General features: G+C 38.1%; 1 protein-coding gene and 1 long non-coding RNA gene across 50 annotated transcripts in view; one reads left to right on the top strand and one right to left on the bottom strand.

Annotated features, from left to right (window-relative positions):
- The window catches only part of LOC123574125 (uncharacterized), a 240,574-nt gene extending 239,784 nt beyond the window's left edge, over positions 1–790 (bottom strand). For both annotated transcript variants that reach the window (XR_006699037.3, XR_010587129.2), the window contains exon 1: positions 754–790. This is a non-coding gene — a long non-coding RNA (uncharacterized lncRNA). The remainder of the gene's footprint in view (positions 1–753) is intronic.
- A 31-nt stretch (positions 791–821) lies between these two features.
- The window catches only part of ARB2A (ARB2 cotranscriptional regulator A), a 480,313-nt gene continuing 461,590 nt past the window's right edge, over positions 822–19,544 (top strand). For 37 of the 48 annotated variants that reach the window (XM_045394839.3, XM_073993876.1, XM_073993880.1 and 34 more), the window contains exon 1: positions 822–982. The gene's annotated coding sequence lies outside the window, so the exon portion shown is untranslated. Of the gene's footprint in view, positions 1,308–19,544 lie in introns of all 48 variants that reach the window. The other 11 variants (XM_073993873.1, XM_073993877.1, XM_073993881.1 and 8 more) reach the window with 2 other exon arrangements.

Below are 19,544 nucleotides of genomic sequence, written 5' to 3'. Positions count from 1 at the left end.
CAAATAAATAAATGAATAGCATTCTACTTTTATGAAGGAAACAAGAAAGGAGTGGAGATTAAGAAGTACAAACAGTGTGGGAGTGAAGTATACTTTAGAGAGTCTGGGATCTCCTCTTTGAAGAACATAACTGTTGGTTTACTTGCCAGCCACCAGACTTTCCTTCTCTTTAGCTGTCTCAGAGGAGAGAATGTCTAACTCAGCTTTGTTTCCCCAGCGTCTAGTTTAGCCTAATTCATTAAATTAACAGTTTTGGACTAAATAAATGCGCTGAGAGTACTATCTAAAAATTAAAAATCAGTTGCTACCATCCCTCTCCCCAGATTTATCCTTGAAATACCTTTCAAACCTGTTTCTGGAAAAAATATTAATATCCGTAAGAGTCCCATCTGCGTTAAGCATGATGAGAAAACTTTTGTCATTAGGATGCTAGTATTAACTTCCTATTTTACATGTTATAATTCAAAAGTAAATTTAATCTTTCAAATCTAGACCTCCCGGTTTTTCTGGAATTGAATGGACATGGTAAAGTCTGACACACTGTGAGTGGGGGAATGGGGAATTGGCTGTGAGGACATCCTCAGAATGGTTAAAATTCCGCGGGGAGAATGAGGCTTTAAGGTGGACTCGTCCTCTACCGCTACCCAGGCAGACTTCATAAAGAAGGGCGAGCAGAGTCCGCCAGTGCGTAAGAGGACTACTTAATTCACGTGGGCCTCTTTCTCCATGCCACTTAGTACCACAGGAACCTACCTGGGTCCCGCGCCCCGCCTATTTCCGGGTTGTCGCCGCCGCTGCCGTCGCGTGCGTAATGACGTGTCAGTCTCCTGCAGACCCCGGAAGTGCAACTCGAACTTGGTCGGGGCGCGGATCCCGAGAGGGAAAGTCATAACAACCGCACGAGGGAGTTCGACTGGCGAACTGGAAGGCCACGCCTCCTCCCGCCTGCCCCCTCAGCCCTGTAGCTGGGGGCAGAGCTCAGGTAGGACTGCCGTTTGCGGGGATGTGAGCTCCGGGGGCAGGCCCGGGTCGAAATCCGAGGAGGGTGCTGGCCTGAGTCGGGCTCCGGCGGGGGTCGCTGGCCCTGGGGCCCGAAGCTGTCAGGAACCACGCTGCATTCCCTGCGGACACCTCTGACTTGTGTCTGGGTCCCCGCTGATGGGCAGGTCCCATGTGCGATTTCCAACCTCCAGTCGGGAGCGACACGTGTGTTGCCTGGATGACTTTCCTTATATCGGGGCGTACGGGATTCTGGGAGTCCCTGGAGACAGAGTAATGGGCCCTCCTCCGCTTTCTTGGGAGTGGAGGTATTGTGGTTCTTGTATTAATTTTTTTTTTTCCTACAAAAAGTGTTATTAACTGCTAGCGCTTTACCAGAAGTCATTCGCTGCAGACGGATTAAAGTGCAGTTATAAAATGCTCTCAAAACTTGTAACATGCATGGGCGCGGGTGGGACGTTTCTCTGGGATGCAGTATGAATGTATGAATTAAGTGTTGAATACTTTTGACTTTGAAATAAAGTAAGTATGTTTTGGAGGCAGTCTTCTCTTTCCCTCATCCAGGTGTTTAACATATTCTTTTAGTGCTCCAGGGTCTGTATCTGTTGGGCCAAGAAACTCGTTATTTGTGTTTTGGATATGCTGTATTTAATGACATGCAATGTTGCATTTGTCCGTTTCTCCCAAATCCGCAAAAAAGCTGTAGAGGGAAAAATTCTCTGGTTTTTGTCTGCAATAGAGGGAAAAATTCTCTGGTTTTTGTCTGCAAGTGCCTTGTATATTTATCAAAATATCAATGCGATTTTTTAATGCAGTACATGACATCGTTTGTATTAACGCATGCCGTATACTGCGTAACAAATATCACATGATAAGGTGTATCCTTTATCCTACAATGCGAGGGACAGTTACACTGTATACATTTAGCGAATGTAGAAACTGAGTAAGAGAGTATTTTTGGATCTGCTGGTACCAGGCTTCTTTCAGAATTTTCAACTAGGCCTTACTTCCACTTAACCAGTGAACCCTACACTGAAAAGTTAGGGTGCTGAGTAAGAGAGTATTTTTGGATCTGCTTCATTAAGGCCTCAGTGACAGTGCTGGTACCAGACTTCTTTCAGAATTTTCAACTAGGCCTTACTTCCCCTTAACCAGTGAACCCTACACTGAAAAGCTCTGGATGCTTTCCAGCTATGGCTGCTCCATATGGTAGAATAAATAGTACCAAGGCCAAGAGGGAAACCATGAGCATCCACCTATTTATTCATTTAGCAGATATTTACTGGCAACCTTCAGTGTGCGGGATAGTGTTCAGGTGCTGAGAAGACAGTCGTGAACAAAATAGAAAGTCCTTCTGCTCCTGGAACTTACATTCTAATGAATGGAGAAGTATAATTAACAAGTAAATACATAACGAGTAGTGATTAAGAGCTATAAAGACTGGGTGCGGTGGCTCACGTCTGTAATCCTAGCATTTTGGGAGACCGAGGCTGGCGGATTGCCTGAGCTCTGGAGGTCGAGACCAGCCTGGGCAACATGGTGAACCCTGTCTCTACTAAAATACAAAAAAATTAGCCGGGTGTGGTGGCGTGCACCTGTATTCCCAGCTACTCTGGAGGCTGAGGCAGGAGAATTGCTTGAACCAGGGAGGTGGAGGTTGCAGTGAGCCAAGTTGTTCAGATCATGTGCCACATAATTTCTATTCATAATGAGTTCAATTGAGTAATTTGAGTGTGTAATTTAACAATGTCCAAAACTGTAAAAAAAATTGTAAGTGTAATCTGGTAAGAAGGAAGGGCATTTAAAAAAATCTAGAATGTCCAATTGCCCATAAGTTCAAGGTAACAACGTCTTTTTTTTTTTTTTTTAAACTATTGAATGTTTTGTACACTGTCATAATTTATTAGATACTCTTGGGGGTGCTACGTTGAGCTATTTCAGTTATAAATCTCATTTAAATCAATTTCTTTGCTTTAGTTTAATGAATGAAAAATTGTATCACAATTTTATAACTCCTTGGCAAATTAAAATTGATTAATTTACTACAGATGAGATGGCAGATGACTGACTTACTCAAGGTTTCACAGCTAAGTTACAGAGAAATTAGAGACAAAAATGCTATGCTGCTTTCTCTAATATTGTTTGTTGTCTCCATTTGGAGGGAATGATCTCTTTTGTAATATACATAATTGAGATAATTTTTGCTTCAGAGAAAATAACACTGTCAAGACCATCAAAGTAAAGCATTACTGTATATTTCCATTTCTTCATATCAGATTTATTTATTTTTTTACTTGGAAATTGCTAAGAAACTAGATTTTATTTTATTTTTAAACTTTTATTCCTTTCTAACTTTTATTTTTATTTTAGTTCAGGGGGTACATGTGCAGTGACCAGATCGGTAGTTTTTCAATTCTCATCCTCTTCCCAACCTCCACCCTGAAGTAGACCCCATTGTGTACTGTTCCCTTTGTCCATGTGTACTTAATATTTAGCTCTCACATGTAAGTGAGAACATTTTGTATTTGTTTTTTTTTCTGCATTGATTCACATAGAATAATGGCCTCCAGCTCCATCCATGTTGCTGTAAAGGACATTATTTTATTCTTTTTTCTGGCTGTGTGGTGTTCCATGGTGTATACGTGCCACATTTTCTTTGTTCAGTCCATTGTTGATGGGTATGTAGGTTGATTCCACATCTTTGCTTTTTTGAATAGTGCTGTGATGACCATATGAGTACATGTTGTCTTTTTATTGGAATGATTTATATGCCTTTGGGTTTGTACCCAGGAATGGGATTGTTGAGTTGAATGGCAGTTCTTTCTGTTTTAGCTTTGAGAAATCTCCAAACTGCTTTCCACAGTGGCTGAAATTTACATTCCCCCCACCACTGTAAAAGCATTCACTTTTCTCCACAACCTCATCAGCAGCTGTTATTTTTTTACTTTTTAATAACAGCCATTCCAACTGATGTGAGATGGTTCTTATTTTGGTTTTGATTTGCATTTCTCTAAAACTCAGTGATGTTGAGCATTTTTTCATATGCTTGCTGGCCATGTGTATATCTTGTTTTGAGAATTGTTTGTTCATGTCCTTTGCCCATTTTTTATGGGTTTTTTTTGCTTGTTAATTTGTTTAAGTTCCTTACAGATCCTGGCTATGGGACCTTTGTAGGATGCATAGTCTGCAAATTTTTTCTCCCATTCCGTAGGTTGTCTGTTTACTCTGTTGATACTTTCTTTTGTTGTGTAGAGGCTCTTTAGTTTAATTAGGTCTTTCTTTTCAACTTTTGTTTTTGTTGCAGTTGCTTTTGGAGTCTTCATATGAAATCTTTGCCAGGGCCTAGGTTCAGAATGGTATTGCCTAGATTTTCTTTTAGAGTGTTTATAGTTTTAGGCCTTACATATAAGTCTTTAATCCATCGTGAATGGATTTTTGTGTATGGTAAAAGGAAAGGGTTCAGTTTCAATCTTCTGCGTATGGCTAGGCAGTTATCCCAGCACTCTTTATTGAATAGGGAGTCCTTTTCCCATTGCTTATTTTTGACTTTGTCAAAGATCAGATGGTTTTAGGTGTGTGGCTTTATTTCTGGGTTCTCTATTCTGTTCCATTGTTTTATGTGTCTGTTTTTTTTTTTTTTTTTTTTTTTTTCCCCAGTACCACGCTGTTTTGGTTACTGTAGCCTGGTAGTATAGTTTGAAGTCAGATAGTGTGATGCCTCTGGCTTTGTTCTTTTTGCTTAGGATTGTTTTGGGTATTCAGGCTGCTTTTCAGTTCCATATGAATGTTAGATATTTTTTCTAGTTCTGTGAAAAATGTAATTGGTAGCTTGATAGGAGTAGCATTGAATCTGTAAATTGCTTTGAGCAACATGGCCATTTTAATAATGTTAATTCTTCCTCTCCATGAGTAAGGAATATCTTTCCATTTGTGTTGTTTCTGATTTCTGTAGCAAAGTTTTGTAATTCTCATTGTAGAGATCTTTCACCTCCCTGTTGAGCTGTATGCCTAGGTATTTTATTTCTTTTGTGGCTATTGTGAATGGGATTGCATTCTTGATTTGACTCTCAGCTTGGACGTTATTGCTGAAATGCTACTGATTTTTTGACATCGATTTTGTATCCTGAAACTATGTAGAAGTTGTTTATCAGATCTAGGAACCGTTGGGTAGAGAGAGTGGGGTTTTCTAAGTATAGAATCATTATCATCTGTGAACAGAGATAGTATGACTTCCTCTTAATTTGGATGCCTTTCATTTGTTTCTCTTGCCTAATTGCTTTGGATGAAATTTCCAGTGCTATGTTGAATAGTTGTGGTGAGAGTGGGCATGCTTGCCTTTTTCCGGTTTTCAAGGGAAATGTCTCTAGCTTTTCCCTATTTAGTATTATGTTCGCTGTGGGTTTGTCATAGATGGGTCTTTTTATTTAAGGTATGTTCCTTCAGTGTCTAGTTTGTTGAGAATTTTTAACACGCAGTGATGTTAAATTTTATCGAATGCCTTTTCTGCATATATTGAGATGATCATGTGGTTTTTGTTTTTAGTTTTGTTTATGTGTTGAATCACGTTTACTGATTTACATATGTTGACCCAACCTTGTATAACAGGAATAAAGCCATCTTGATCATGGTAGATTAGGTTTTTGATGTGCTTCTGGTTTTGGTGTGCTAGTATTTGTTGAGGATTCTTATATCTATATTCATCAGGGATATTGGCCTAAAGTTTTCTTTTTTCATTGTGTTTCTACAAAGTTATGGTATCAGAATGATGCTGGCTCCATAGAATGATTTGACGGGGAGTCCTTTCTTCTCAGTTTTTGGAATAGTTTAGTACGGTTGTTATCCGCTCTTCTTTATATGTTGGGTAGAATTTGGCTGTCAATATGTCTTTTCCAGGGCTGCTTTTGGGTGTAGGCTTTTTATTACTGAATCAATTTTGAAATTCACTATTGGTCTGTTCAGGGTTTCAATTTATTTCTGATCAATCTTGGGAGGTTGTATGTTTTGAGGAACTTATCCATTTTCTCTAAGTTTTCTAGTTTGTATAGGTAGAGGTGTCCATAATAGTCTCCGAGGGTTTTTTGTATTTCTGTGGGGTCAGTTGTAATCTTCACTTTGCATTTCTGATTGTGTTTATTTGGACTTCTTTCTTTTTTTCTTTATTTGTCTAGCTAGTGGTCTGTCAGTCTTATTCTTTCAGAGAACCACGTTTTGGTTTCATTGACCTTTTGTATAGTTTTTCATGTCTTAGTTTTGTTCAGTTAAGCTCTGATTTTGGTTTTTTCTTCTGCTAGCTTTGGGGTTAGTTTACTTTTGTTTTTTGTTTTTTGTTTTTTTTTGTTTTTGGTTGCTCTAGGTGTGATGTTAGGTTGTTAATTTGAGATCTTTCTAACTACTTGATGTAGGTGTTTACTGCTATAAACTTTCCTTTGAAGACTGCTTTAGCTGTGTCTCAGAGAATCTGGTATGTCATTTCTTTGTTTTCATTAGTTTCAAAAAATATCTTGAATTCTGTCTTAATTTCATTGTTTACCCAAAGTCATTCAGGGAACAGATTGTTTAATTTCCACATAATTATATGATTTTGGAGATCTGTTCTTGTACTGTGGTTGAGAGTGTGGTATAATTTCAGTTTTTTTTTTTTTTTTTTTTTAATCTGTTGAGAATTCCTTTATGGCTGAGTGTGTGGTCAATATTACATTATGTGTCATGTGCAGATAAGAAGAATGTATATTCTGTTGTAGTTGAATGGAGTGTTCTGTAGATGTCTGTTAGGTCCGTTTGGTCAAGTGTCAAGTTTAGGTCCTAAATATCTTTGTTAGTTTTGTGCCTCGATGATCTGTCTAGTACTGTCAGTGGGTGTCGAGATGAGATCTTCCACTATTAATCTTCCACTATTATTGTGTGGTTATCTAAGTCTCTTTGTAGGTCTCTAAGAACTTATTTTATGAATCTGGGTGCTCCAATGTTGGATGCATGTATATTTAGGATAGTTAATTTTCATGTTGAATTGAACCTTTTATCATTATCTAATGCCCTTCTTAGTCCTTTTTGATTATTGTTGCTTTCAAGTCTGTTTTTTGAATTACAAAATTAAAAGAGCAATCTGTCTCTTTTTTTGTTTTCTGTTTGCTTGATAGATTTTTCTCTATCCCTTACTCTGAGTCTGTGCGTATCATTGTATGTGATATGGGTCTCTTGAAGATGGTATATAGTTAGGTCTTGTTTCTTTATTCAAATTGCCACTCTGTGTCTTTTAAGTGGTGTAGTTAGTCCGTTTACATTCAGGGTCAGTATTGATATGTGAAAATTTGATCCTGTTGTGCTGTTAGCTGCTTGTTATGTAGATTTGATTGTGTAGTTGCTTTATGGTGTCAATGGTCTGTATACTTAAGTGTGTTTTTGTGGTGGCCAGTAATGGCCTTTCATTTTCATGTTTAGTGCTTCCATAAGGACCTCTTACAAGGCAGGTCTGGTGGTAGTGAATTCCCTTAGTATTTGCTTATCTGAAAAGGATTTTATTTGTCTTTCACTTAATGAAGCATAGTTTGGCTGGATGTGAAATTCTTGGTTAGCATTTCCTTTCTTTAAGAACGCTGAATAAAGGTCCCCAGTCTTTTCTGGCTTGTAGGGTTTCTGCTGAAAGGTCAGCTGTTAGCCTGATGGGGTTCCCTTTGTAGGTGACCTCTACCTTCTTTTTAGCTCCCTTTAAGATTTTTTCTTTTACTTTGACCATGGAGAATCTGATGACTATTTGTCTTCAGGATAGTTGTCTTGAATAGCATCTTATAGGGGTTTTCTGCAGTTCCTGAATTTGAATGTCTACCTCCCCAGAAAAGTTAGGGAAATTTTCATAATTTTTAATTATGTTTTCTAAGTTGCTTTCTCTCTGTCTCTGTCTTTCAGGAATGCCAGTGTGTCATATGTTTGGTCTGTTTACGTAATCCCATATTTTTAGGAGGTTTTTGTTCATTCTTTTTATTCGTTTGCCTTTATTTTTGTCTGATTGAGTTCATTTGAAGAATTGGTCTTTGAACTTTGAGATTCTTTCCTCAGTTTTGTCTATTCTGAGCACTTCTGATTGTATTATGAAATTTTTTTAGTGAGTTTTTCAGCTCTATCAGATCAGTTTGGTTCCTTCTTAAAATGACTATTTCATCTTTAAGTTCTTGTATTGTTTTATTGGATTCCTTGGATTCCTTGGATTGGGTTTCAACTTTCTCCTGAATCTTGATGATTCTCCTTGCCATCCGCATTCTGAATTCTATGTCTATAATTTCAGACTAGTTAAGAACCATTCTTAGGCAGGTGGTGCAGTCATTTGGAGGTAGGAAAACACGCTGACTTTTTTTTTACTTTGGAATTATTGATATTTATTATTTCCTATGCTATAACATAGTTAAAGCTAATTTTCAGGAGGAAAGTTTCATTTTGTAATTATTCATTATTATACTGTGATGGGGAGGGCTTTAGTATTCTTTTTTTCCTGGTTATTCCTTTTTTTTAAAAAAAAATATTTTAGGTTTGGGGATACATGTGTAGGTTGGTTACATAGATAACATGTGTCATAGGGTTTGTTGTATGTATTATTACATCACCCAAGTATTAAGCTCAGTATCCAATAGTCATCTTTTCTGCACATTGCCCTCCTCCTCACCTCCCTCTCTTAAGTAGACCCCAGTGTCTATTGTTACTTTCTTTATGTTCATCAGTTCTCCTAATTTAGCTCACGTTTATAAGTGAGAACATGCAGTATTTGGTTTTCAGTTACTGTGTTAGTTTGCTAAGGATGATGGCCTCCAGCTTCATCCATGTTCCCGCAGAAGACATGATCTCATTTTTTTTTATGGCTGCGTAATATTCCATGGTGTGTATCTACCACATTTTCTTTATCCAGTCTGTCATTGATGGGCATTTAGTTTGATTCCATGTTTTTACTGTTGTGAACAGTACTGCAGTGAACATTCACGTGCCTGTGTCCTTATAATAGATATTCTTCCTCTGAGTGTATACCCAGTGACGGTATTGCAGCATCAAATAGTAGCCCTGCTTTTAGCTCTTTGAGGAAAAGCTATACTGCTTTCCACAATGGTAGAACTAATTTACACTCCCACCGACAATGTATCAGGGTTCCCTTTTCTCCACAACTTTGCTGGCATATGTTATTTTTTAACTTTTTAATAGTAACCATTCTGACTGGTGTGAGATGGTATCTCATTCTCGTTTTGATTTGCATTTCTCTGATGATCAGTGATATTGAGCTTTTTTTCATATGCTTTTTGTGTACATGTATGTCTTTTAAGAAGTACCTGTTCATGTCTTTTGTTTACTTTTTAATGGGGTTGTTTGTTTTTCTCTTACAATGTTGTTTAAGTTCCTTGTGGATGCTGGACTTTCTCCTGAATCTTGATTTTTGCCAACTATGCATCTGACTAAGACAGATTTTTTTCCCATTATGTAGGTTGTCTGTTTACTCTGTTGATAGTTTCTTTTGCTGTGCAGAAGCTCTTAAGTTTAATTAGATTCCATTTGTCAGTTTTTGCTTTTGTTGTGATTGCTTTTGGTGTCTTTGTCATGAATTCTTTGCCCATTCGTAGGTCCAGGATGGTATTGCCTAGGTTGTTTTCCAGGGGTTTTATAGTTTTGGGTTTTACATTTAAGTCTTTAATCCATTTGAGTCTATTCTTGTATATGGTATAAGGAAGGGGTCCAGATTTAGACTTCTGCATATGGCTTGCCACTTATCTCAGCACCATTTTTTGAATAGGGAGTATTTTCCCCTTTTCTTGTTTTTGTCAGCTTTGTCAAAGATTAGATGGTCATAGATGTGTGGCCTTATTTGTGGGCTCTTTATTCTGTTCTATTGGTCTATATACTTGTTTTTGTACCCATACTATGCTGTTTTGATCCCTGCAGCCTTGTAGTATGGTTTGAAGTCAGGTAACATGATACTCCAGCTTTGTTCTTTTTGCTTAGTATTGTGCTGGCTATTTGAGCCATAAAATTACTTTTCTGGTTCCATAAAAATTTTAAAATAATTTTTTCTAGTTCTGTGAAGAATGCCTTTGGTAGTTTGATAGGAATAGCATTGAATCTGTAAATTGCTTTGGGCAGTAGCCATTTTAATGATATTGATTCTTCCTTTCCACCAGCATGGGATGTTTTTCCATTTATTTGTGTGTCATCTCTGATTTCTTTCAGCAGTGTTTTGTAATTCTCATTGTAGAGATCTTTCACCTCCCTTATTAGCTGTATTCCTAGATATTTGTGTGTGTGTGTGGCAGTTTTGAATGGGATGGCCATTCTGAATTGGCTCTCAGTTTGGTTGTTGTTGGTATACAGGAATGCTACTGATTTTTGTACATTGATTTTGTATCCTGAAACTTTGCTGAAGTTATCAGCTGAAGGAGCTTTTGGACTCATACTATGGGGTTTTCTCAATATAGAATCATGTCATCTGCAAACAGGTAGTTTGACTTTCTTCCTATTTGGATGCCCTTTATTTCTTCCTTTCATCTGATTGCTCTGGCTAGGACTTCCAATACTAAGTTGAATAGATGTGGTGAGAGAGGGCATCCTTATCTTGTGCCGTTTTTCGGGGGAATACTTGCAGCTTTTGCCCATTCCATGTAATGTTGACTGTGGGTTTCTCATAGATGTGTCTCATTATTTTGAGGTATGTTCCTTCAATACCTAGCTTATTGAGAATTTTTAACATGATGGGATGTTGAATTTTATCAAAAGCCTGTTGAAATAACCATATGGCTTTTGTCTTTAGTTCTGTTTATGTGATGAATCACATTTATTGATTTTCGTATGTTGAACCAGCCTTGCATCCTGGGGATGAAGCCTCCTTGATCATGGTAGATTAGCTTTTTGATGTGCTATTGGATTTGGTTTGCACGTATTTTGTTGAGGGTTTTTGCACCAGTGTTCATCAAAGATATTGGCCTGAAGTTTTCTTTTTTTGTTGTTTCGCTGTCAGATTTTAGATCAAGGTGATGCTGGCCCCATAGAGTGAGTTGGGGAGAAGTCCATCCTCCTCAGTTTTTTGGAATAGTTTCTGTAGGAATGGTACCAGCTTTTCTTTGTACATCTGGTAGAATCTAGCTGTGACTCCATCAGGTCCTGGGCTTTTTTTGGTTGGTAGGCTATTTATTAGTGATTCAATTTTGGAGCTTGTTAATGGTCTGTTCAGGGAATCTGTGTCTTTCTGGCTCAGTCTCGGAAGAGTGCATATGTCCAGGAATATATCCATCATACCTAGGTTTTCTAGTTTGTTTGCGTAGAGGGATGTTAATAGTAGTTTCTGATGGTTGTTTTTGTTTCTGTGGGGTCAGTAGTAACATTCTCTTAGTAATCGCTAATTGTGTTTATTTGGATCTTCTCTTTTTTCTTCTTAATTAGCCTAGCTAGTGGCCTATATTTTTTTTTCCAAAATATCAACTCCTTAATTTGTTGATCTTTTGAATGGTTTTTTGTGTTTTGATTTCCTTCAGTTCAGCTCTAATTTTTGTTATTTCTTGTCTTCTAGCTTTGGGGTTGATTTGCTCTTGTTTCTCTCATTCTTTCAGTTTTAAAGTTAGGTTGTTAATTTAAGATGTTTCTAGTTTTTTGATGTGGGCATTTAATGCTTTGAATTTTCATTTTAACATTGTTTAGTCATGTCCCAGAGATTCTGGTATGTTCTATCTTTGTTCTCATTATTTTCAAGGAACTTCTTGATTTCCGCCTCAATTTCATTATGTACCCAAAAGTCATTTGGGAGCGTGTTGTTTAATTTTTATGTATTTGTATGGTTTTGAGTGATTTTCATTGTGTTGACTTACATTTTTATTGTGCTGTGGTCCAAGAGACAGTTTGACTTTTTGAGTTGCCAGAGTCCTTCCTGTGGTTCTTCATCTTTGTGGCCGGATGTTCCTTTAATCTTTGTTGTTGCTGTCCTTTGGATGGGCCTTTTTGCTTTTATACTTCTTGATGCCTTTGAGGGTTTGACTGTTCTTTAAGTTGGTTTCAGTCAGCTGTCTTCATTTCTGGATGATTTCAGAAGACCAAGGTTCAGCTCAGCACTCCTGGGCTGCATGCTTTAACCCTGGAGGGTTGTGACCGGGCCCACAGCTTTGTTCTCTGACCCCCTGAGGTTAAGCACCTGCTGTGCTGGAGGAGCTGAGGTGTTCCCAGTTCACTGGTAGCAGCACTCCCATGGAGGGTGCTGACAAAAGCCCTTCATTAGGCCAGTGACAGAAGGGTCTGTGTTCTTGTGCACTAGCAGTGGAGAGAGGTTGTAGGCATGTGCATACTGGCAAAGCAGTGGGGGGAGGCTGTGGGCGGGTGTGTGCTGACAGGGGCCTGTATCAGTTTATTTTCATGCTGCTGATAAAGATGTACTTGAGACCAGGCAATTTACAAAATAAAGAGGTTTAATGGTTTTATAGTTACTTATGGCTGGGGAGGCCTCACAATAATGGTGGAAGGCAAGGAGGAGCAAGTCACATCGTACATGGATGGAAGCAGGCGAAGAGAGAGATTGTGCGGGGAAACTCCCATTTTTAAAACCATCGGATCTTGTGAGACTTACTATCATGAGAACAGCATGGGAAAGACACGCTCCCATGATTCAATTACCTCCCACTGGGTCCTTTCCACAACACATGGGAATTCAAGATGAAATTTGGGTGGAGACATAGCCAAACCATATCAGAGCCCATCTGCAGAAGTTCTCTGATGGTTAGGTGACATCTGCCAGCTGATGAGCTGTGGCGGTGGCCATTGGGAAGTGCCCCTGTTGGATATCTGAGACTATGCTGCAAGCTTATCTGGCCAGGCAGTGACTCGTAGAGGCTGGCAGACAGGGTGGGGGTGCTCAGATCAGACTGGCTGTGTCCCCCAGGCAAGTTAGCCCTGTTCTGTCCAGGCCTGACAGTCAATATATGCTAAAGCCGCGTAGAGGAGCATGATGAGCTTTCGGTGATAGCCATCCCTAACTGTGCTCCACTGTAGCCATTTCCATGCCAAAGCCTCTGAGCTCTGCACAGGCTGGAGTCCTGTCCCTGCCACTTCTCCAAGCAGTTCTCCCTGCTAGCTCAAATGTCCATGGGGGTCATCAGGTCTCGTGTAGCTAGGATTCTGGAGGTCCATGGTGAGAGTAGGCCACTCCACACCTATTGAACTCACTCCTTCTCCAGGAGCCACTCAAGGCCAGAAATGAATCCTGGTGCTTGGCAACCCTGTGTTGAGTTCCCAGCTTCCTTCTCCTTCAGTCCAGGGTCTGTGTCCTTTCTCTGTTCACTCTCAATGCCTTCCTTCCAAAGATTTTCTTGAAGTTTGCTGGTGTTCTTGATGGTCTCTTCTCTAGATGAGAGAAGCTCTTCCTCCATCTAGCCGGCCATTGTGGCTCTTCTTTCTTTGTATATTTATTTTAATCGTAGTCTAGATTGATAATGTACCAAGCCTTGCTTTGCTCAGAAGTTAAAGAGGTGCTAACAAGACTAAGACTGTGGATTTGGGCCCTTGTAAGGCCCTTTAATAGCTCTTTACAGGAATGATTATAACCACCAGTATAACTACTAACTACTTGGGATATAGCTAGTATTCCTATTCCCTGCCAATCATATTGCCATCATATGTAATCTAGTATAAGAAAACAGTAGAAAAGGTACTTGTACCTCAGGAGACACACTATTTGTATTAAAAAGAATAATTCAGAGTAAATATCCAAGGTAATGAAGACATACAAGTGATACCCCTTTCCTCTACAAAGCATAGCTTAGTTTTATGTGCTTATATAAAATGTGGAGCAAGCTACAATTGTGATCAAGACTATAACCTAAGATGAGGCAAGTAAAAAATGTGAAAAGATTAATTGTTAGATTAGATGCTCTCTTGATTTGAATTACCCATTCTTCTTGTTATCATCATTTTTGCCTGTACTATGGAAATGACTCTGGAATTAAGTAGTTTGGAATTTTGTTGATAATCTTGATCCATTTGTTTTAATACACTCTGATGTAATTTGAATACTTTGATTAAATGGTCATATCTGAGAATTGATGGGAAGAAAGGTCAGATCAGGCAGGTTGAGGATGTTGGGATAAAAAAGAAAGGATTTCTTTCAGTAGGGATTGGCTAAATGGGGATAAGACTGGTCTCAGAAGAGATGGAGAGCAGGAGAGATAAATGAACAGGGCAAGGCCTAAGATCTAGATAAGGGGAAAAAAACATGGCAAGAGTCAGGCAGATTTTCAGTTATTCGAATCAGTAATAGATGTATACCTAGTCATAAGGCAATCTGGACTTCATATTTGAGGATATTACCTTCTGGTTGGGTGTCTGCTATGAAGGTAAGACTTTAGTATAATGTTTTGTATTACAATAGATGGAAGTATGTATAGGATACTATGGGAGTGTTGTAAGGCTTTTCCTGGGGTTGGAGAAAATTATCCTTAAGTTGAGAACCTAAGGATGGATCATTTAAAATAAAGCAGAAAGACATTCTAGATAGAAGAAATAGCTCTTAGCAGTCTGATGTTTGCAAAAACAAAAAGCAATTTGCAGTTACTAGAGGAGAAAATTTGATTGTAGTGAGAGATGGAGTTGAAGGAGGAAATAGGAGCCACATCATGGCTATGTGTGTGTGTGCATAAGATGTGGGCAGAGAAGGCCTGTATAATTTGCCGAGGAGCTTGGACTTGCCTCTGTAAGCAGCAGGAACTATTGAGTGGTTACTCTTATCTTCTATTTAGTAAAAAACATAATCTTGCCCAAACAGAAGTCTGGCCTTTGCCCTTACTTTATGGATGATAATGCCTTGGGCCACACTAATGGTGTGATTGAGGATTGGGGCTGGCTACGTCTGTTATAGTCTTCAGGTCGGGGCTGCCCATGCCAGAAATACTAACTATGTGACTTAGGGTGGGGCTTTTGGTTAAGTAATATCAGTTAACCTGGAGGCTGACCTCAACCATATAGACAGTTAATTAGTCATTCATGCCTAAGTAACAGAGCCCAAGAAAAACACTGAATACTCTGACTTCTGTTAGCCTTCCTAGTTGGCAATACTGTGTGTGTGTTGTTAAACAGACAACAGGAGAACGATGTGACCATGATGTCATGGGGAGAGGACAATGGCAGTTCCATGTTTGGTACCTTCCTAGTCTGTCTTATGTGCTTCTTTTCTTTGTCCTGTTAATCTATATCCTTTCCCTGTAATAAACTAAATGTGAATAGAATAGCTTTCAATGAGTTCCGTGAGTCTTTCCAGCAAATTATGGAAACAGAATGGTTTTGGGAATCCTCTGAACTTACAGTGGTGTGAGAAGTTGGGTAGTTTCTTTTGTGGACTTTTCTGTCTATCTCTGTAGGTGCAAAAAACCCTTTGCATCATCTTTCTCTGCTTCTTTCTTTCTCTAATTTAGGACAAAATTGGCCTTTCAGTTTGAAAGCAGCGATAAACATACAATGCTGTTGAAGTAATGCATCTTCTAAGATGAGAGGATATTGGGGAAAATATCAAGACTATTATAATACAAATGTCCCTAAACATAATACAGTCCCCTGATACTCTCCTTTCTAATTGCTATTGACTGAATTATGTCCCTCCAGTTTGTATATTGAAACCCTAACCCCAGTATGATTGCGTTTGGTTTTATTAAGGTTAAATGAGGTCAGAGGATGGGACCTTGACCCCATAGGATTAGTGTCTTCATAAGAAGAGACATGAGAGAGGCCATTCTCCTGGTCACTTTCTCTTTACCATGTAAGGACATGGTGAGAAAGTAAAAATCTGCAAACCAGGAAAAGAGCCCTTGTCAGAAACCAACCAACCCTCCTGGACCTTGATCTAGGACTTCTAGCCTCAAGAGCTGTGAGAAAATAAATTTAACTTGTTTAAGCAACCCAGTCTATGCAGTTTTGTTATGGCAGCCTGAGTAGACTGATACAAATTGTAATACCATGAATTGGGATGTTACTGTAATACCTAAAAATGTAGATGTGGCTTTGGAGCTGGAATATAGAGAGGGCCTGCAGAACAGAGTGTCAAACCAAAGGAGATTATTCTTGAACCGTAATGATGGAGTGGAATTTGCCTTCCTAAGTTTGGCACTTGTTTGGAACCCATCACCCTTTTCTTTCTTCTAATGTCTCCCTTTTGGAATGGGAATGTCTATTGTTTCCCTGTCCCACTGTTGTATTTTGGAAATACATAACTTGTCAGTTTTCACAGGTTTACAGCTGGAGAGGAATTTTGCCTTAGGGTGAATCATACCTCATTCTTATCCATACCTAATTTAGATGATACTTAGATGAAACTTTGGACATTAGGCATTAGAGTTGATGATGGAATCAGTTAAGACTTTTGGGGCTGTTGGGATGGAATGAATGCATTTTGCGTGTGATAAGGACATGAATTTTGAGGAGGCCGGTGGCAGAATGCTATTGACTAAATTGAATTTCCCCATAATTCATATATTGAAGCCATAACATACAGTGTAGCTGTATTTGGAGTAAGGAGGTCATTAAGGTTAAATGAGGTCATAAGGATGGGACCCTGATCCACTAGGATTAGTGTCCTTATAAGAAGAGACAACAGAGAGCTCTCCCTTTATCCAGTAAGAATGCAGTCTTCTGAAAGCCAGAAAGAGAGTCTTCACCAGAAACTGGTCCTTTTGTATCTTTTTCTGGGACTTCTAGCCTCCAGACTGTAAGAAAACAAATTTCTGTTGTTTAACCCACCCAATGTGTAGTATTTTGTATGGCCGCTCAAGCAGATTAATGTACTAATTGATAGCTAGTCTTTGTTGTTGTTAACCAGCAGTTAGATTATTTGTGATCTAGTAGAGCACGGTTTCCTATATATTCCTTTTAAAGTTGAGCCATCTGAAATTATTAAAAAACTTGAAGAAATGTATCAGAAAGACCTCAATGAGGACTTTTAGATTATATATCTTAAATGACTGAGCAAACAACACAGGTATATGAAAGTAGAAGGAAAGATGAAATGAAAGGTTTTGGAAAACTAATATACCTGTGTTCATGTTTTAAGAAGGTTCAATACAGCTTTCCCCCCTACATTTAGAAAGGAGTTCAGTTGAAAATATTCATCTTCTAATAAGATTTATCACAGATTTAAGGAGCTGTGTCCTTTAGAACATTTTAAAAAATGAATTTACAATAACCTGCTACATTGAGGTATTTGTAGGGCTGTAGAGTTAAAGGATGTTTCAATTAGGTATAAAAAACAAAGGAGCATCTAATAGAACTCAAACTATTAGATATATATTCATCCATAATTATGTGTGTGTATATGTTCCTACTGTTTTCTAGGCATGGTGAAAGCATTTTGGTAGACATCTTTTCAGTTGAAAATAGAAAAATCTAGGACAGAATCCATATTTGAGGAACTAAGTATAATATTTGAATTATAAGCATTTAAGTTTTTTACTTATAGAATTGAAATGGAATAACATTATAGAAATTTACCAATAAGATTTCAAGAAAATGTATAGCAGAGAAAAATGAAAAACACAAAAATAAGACTTGGAGTTAGAGGTTTTGGCAAGGAACAGAATTACCAGTAGTGACGTTAGAGTTAGTCCTAGATAGTCGTGATGTATCAGGAACCAGACTATCCAGACTTCGCTGTGGTACAGGAAGATACATCATGATTTTTAAATGAAGAAGTTTCAAGCACAAGGATATATACATAGATGGTAAAGACCTAAGAGCAGAGGGAAATATTATCATATTTAAAGATTTTATCATAGCTCACTGTAACCTCGACCTCCCAGGCTCAAGCAATCTTCCTACCTCAGACTCCTGAGTAGGTGGAACCACAGGCATGTGCCACCACACCTGGCTAATTTTTTATATTTTTTTTTTTTGGAGAGACAAGGTTTTGCTATGTTGGCCAGGCTAGTCAAGCGATCCTCCTGCTTCACCCTCCCAAAATGCTGGGATTACAGGTGTGAGCCACTGCACCCTGCCTATTATTTTTCTAATGCCAAGTGCTTTGAAGAGGTGTCAGCACCTGTGCCAGTATAAGCAAGTCATAGTTCAACTGTTGCAAAGTAGAGAGAATGATGAAAGCTTGGTTTTGGAAAGTATTTTTGATATGAGTCTACTTTCTGAAGGTTTACTATTTTCTTGGATCATTGGAATCTTATTTTTATTAATGGTATATCTGTTTTTGGCCTAGATGTTACTAAGCTGTGTAGGAGAATATCAGTCAATTATACTCGCTATAATGTTACATAGAGCAGAGTTTACAAATTGGAGACCCCCAAACTAAGTGAGTCTCCATAATCTTAAATTTTTAAAAATTACTTTCCATCTAATTTAAGTAGAAGTTGGGCTTTTGATTTCTCCTGAAAAATTTTGAAGTTCTAGTCATACTGTGGCTCCATTCTGTATGGGAACAGTGTGGCAAGTCAGAACTCCCCTGAGATAAGCAATGTATTTTCCAGTTTGCTTCACTCTCCACTATTCATTCAGTATAAAGTATGACTTACAGGGCTTCACTGCCTACGAACAAAGTTGATTTCACTGGAGGCCATTTGAGTCTCTTCCCTCTGGCCTTGAAGCATTAATGATCTGTTCTTTCATGGTCTTTAACTACTTTCTTCAAGGTGGCCAATATGTTAAATCAGTTTGTGCTAAGTATTTGACAGATGGTGGTTGTGACTAGAATATTATTTATAGGTAATAACTCATTATTTTGAAACAGTGAATGATTGTAATGGTGAAATTTTATTTGTATTAGTAATACTGCAATAACTGCTAAGAACTTAGACATTTCAGTTTCATAATTGAAAACAAACTATTTATTTAAAACAACCTTATTTATTCTGGATATATTTCCTCAACAAGAAACACGTATAATTATTTTTATCAAAACAAGCATATGTGTTTGTGTTTTTAACTGTTTTAATTGCAATATAAAGTTTCTCTCTTGCATGCTCACTTCCTTTCTCTTTCTCTCTTGAAATGAAGAAAGACTTTCAGTCAGGTCAGCCCTTAATAATGAACTGAATTACATAAGCTAATTTTTCACTACTTTTTTTTTTTTAAATTCAAGGACTGTTAAAGCATTCCTATTTTGATAAATCCAAAGGAAGCACCTTCTTTACATGGAAAATAAATTATTGCTGAATTAGAAAATTACTAGGCAATTCAGTGATGATAATTTTAGTGATGATATGGGATGCAGGGCTGGTTCAGCATACACAAATCAATAAATGTAATCCATCACATATACAGAACCAATGACAAAAACCACATGATTATCTCAATAGATGCAGAAATGGCCTTTGATAAAATTCAACACCCCTTCATGCTAAGAACTCTCAATAAACTAGGTATTGATGAAACATATCTCAAAATAATAAGAGTTATTTATGGCAGACCCACAGCCAATATCATACTGAATGAGCAAAAGCTGGAAACATTCCCTTTGAAAACCAGCACAAGACAAGGATGCCCTCTCTTACCACTCCTGTTCAACATAGTATTGGAAGTTGTAGCCAGGGCAATCAGGCAAGAAAAATAAATAA

This window comes from Macaca fascicularis, chromosome 6 (assembly GCF_037993035.2).
Source record: "Macaca fascicularis isolate 582-1 chromosome 6, T2T-MFA8v1.1".
Classification (NCBI taxonomy): domain Eukaryota; kingdom Metazoa; phylum Chordata; class Mammalia; order Primates; family Cercopithecidae; genus Macaca; species Macaca fascicularis.
Note: the sequence above shows the minus strand (reverse complement) of the source record. Positions and strands in the feature narration are given on the sequence as shown.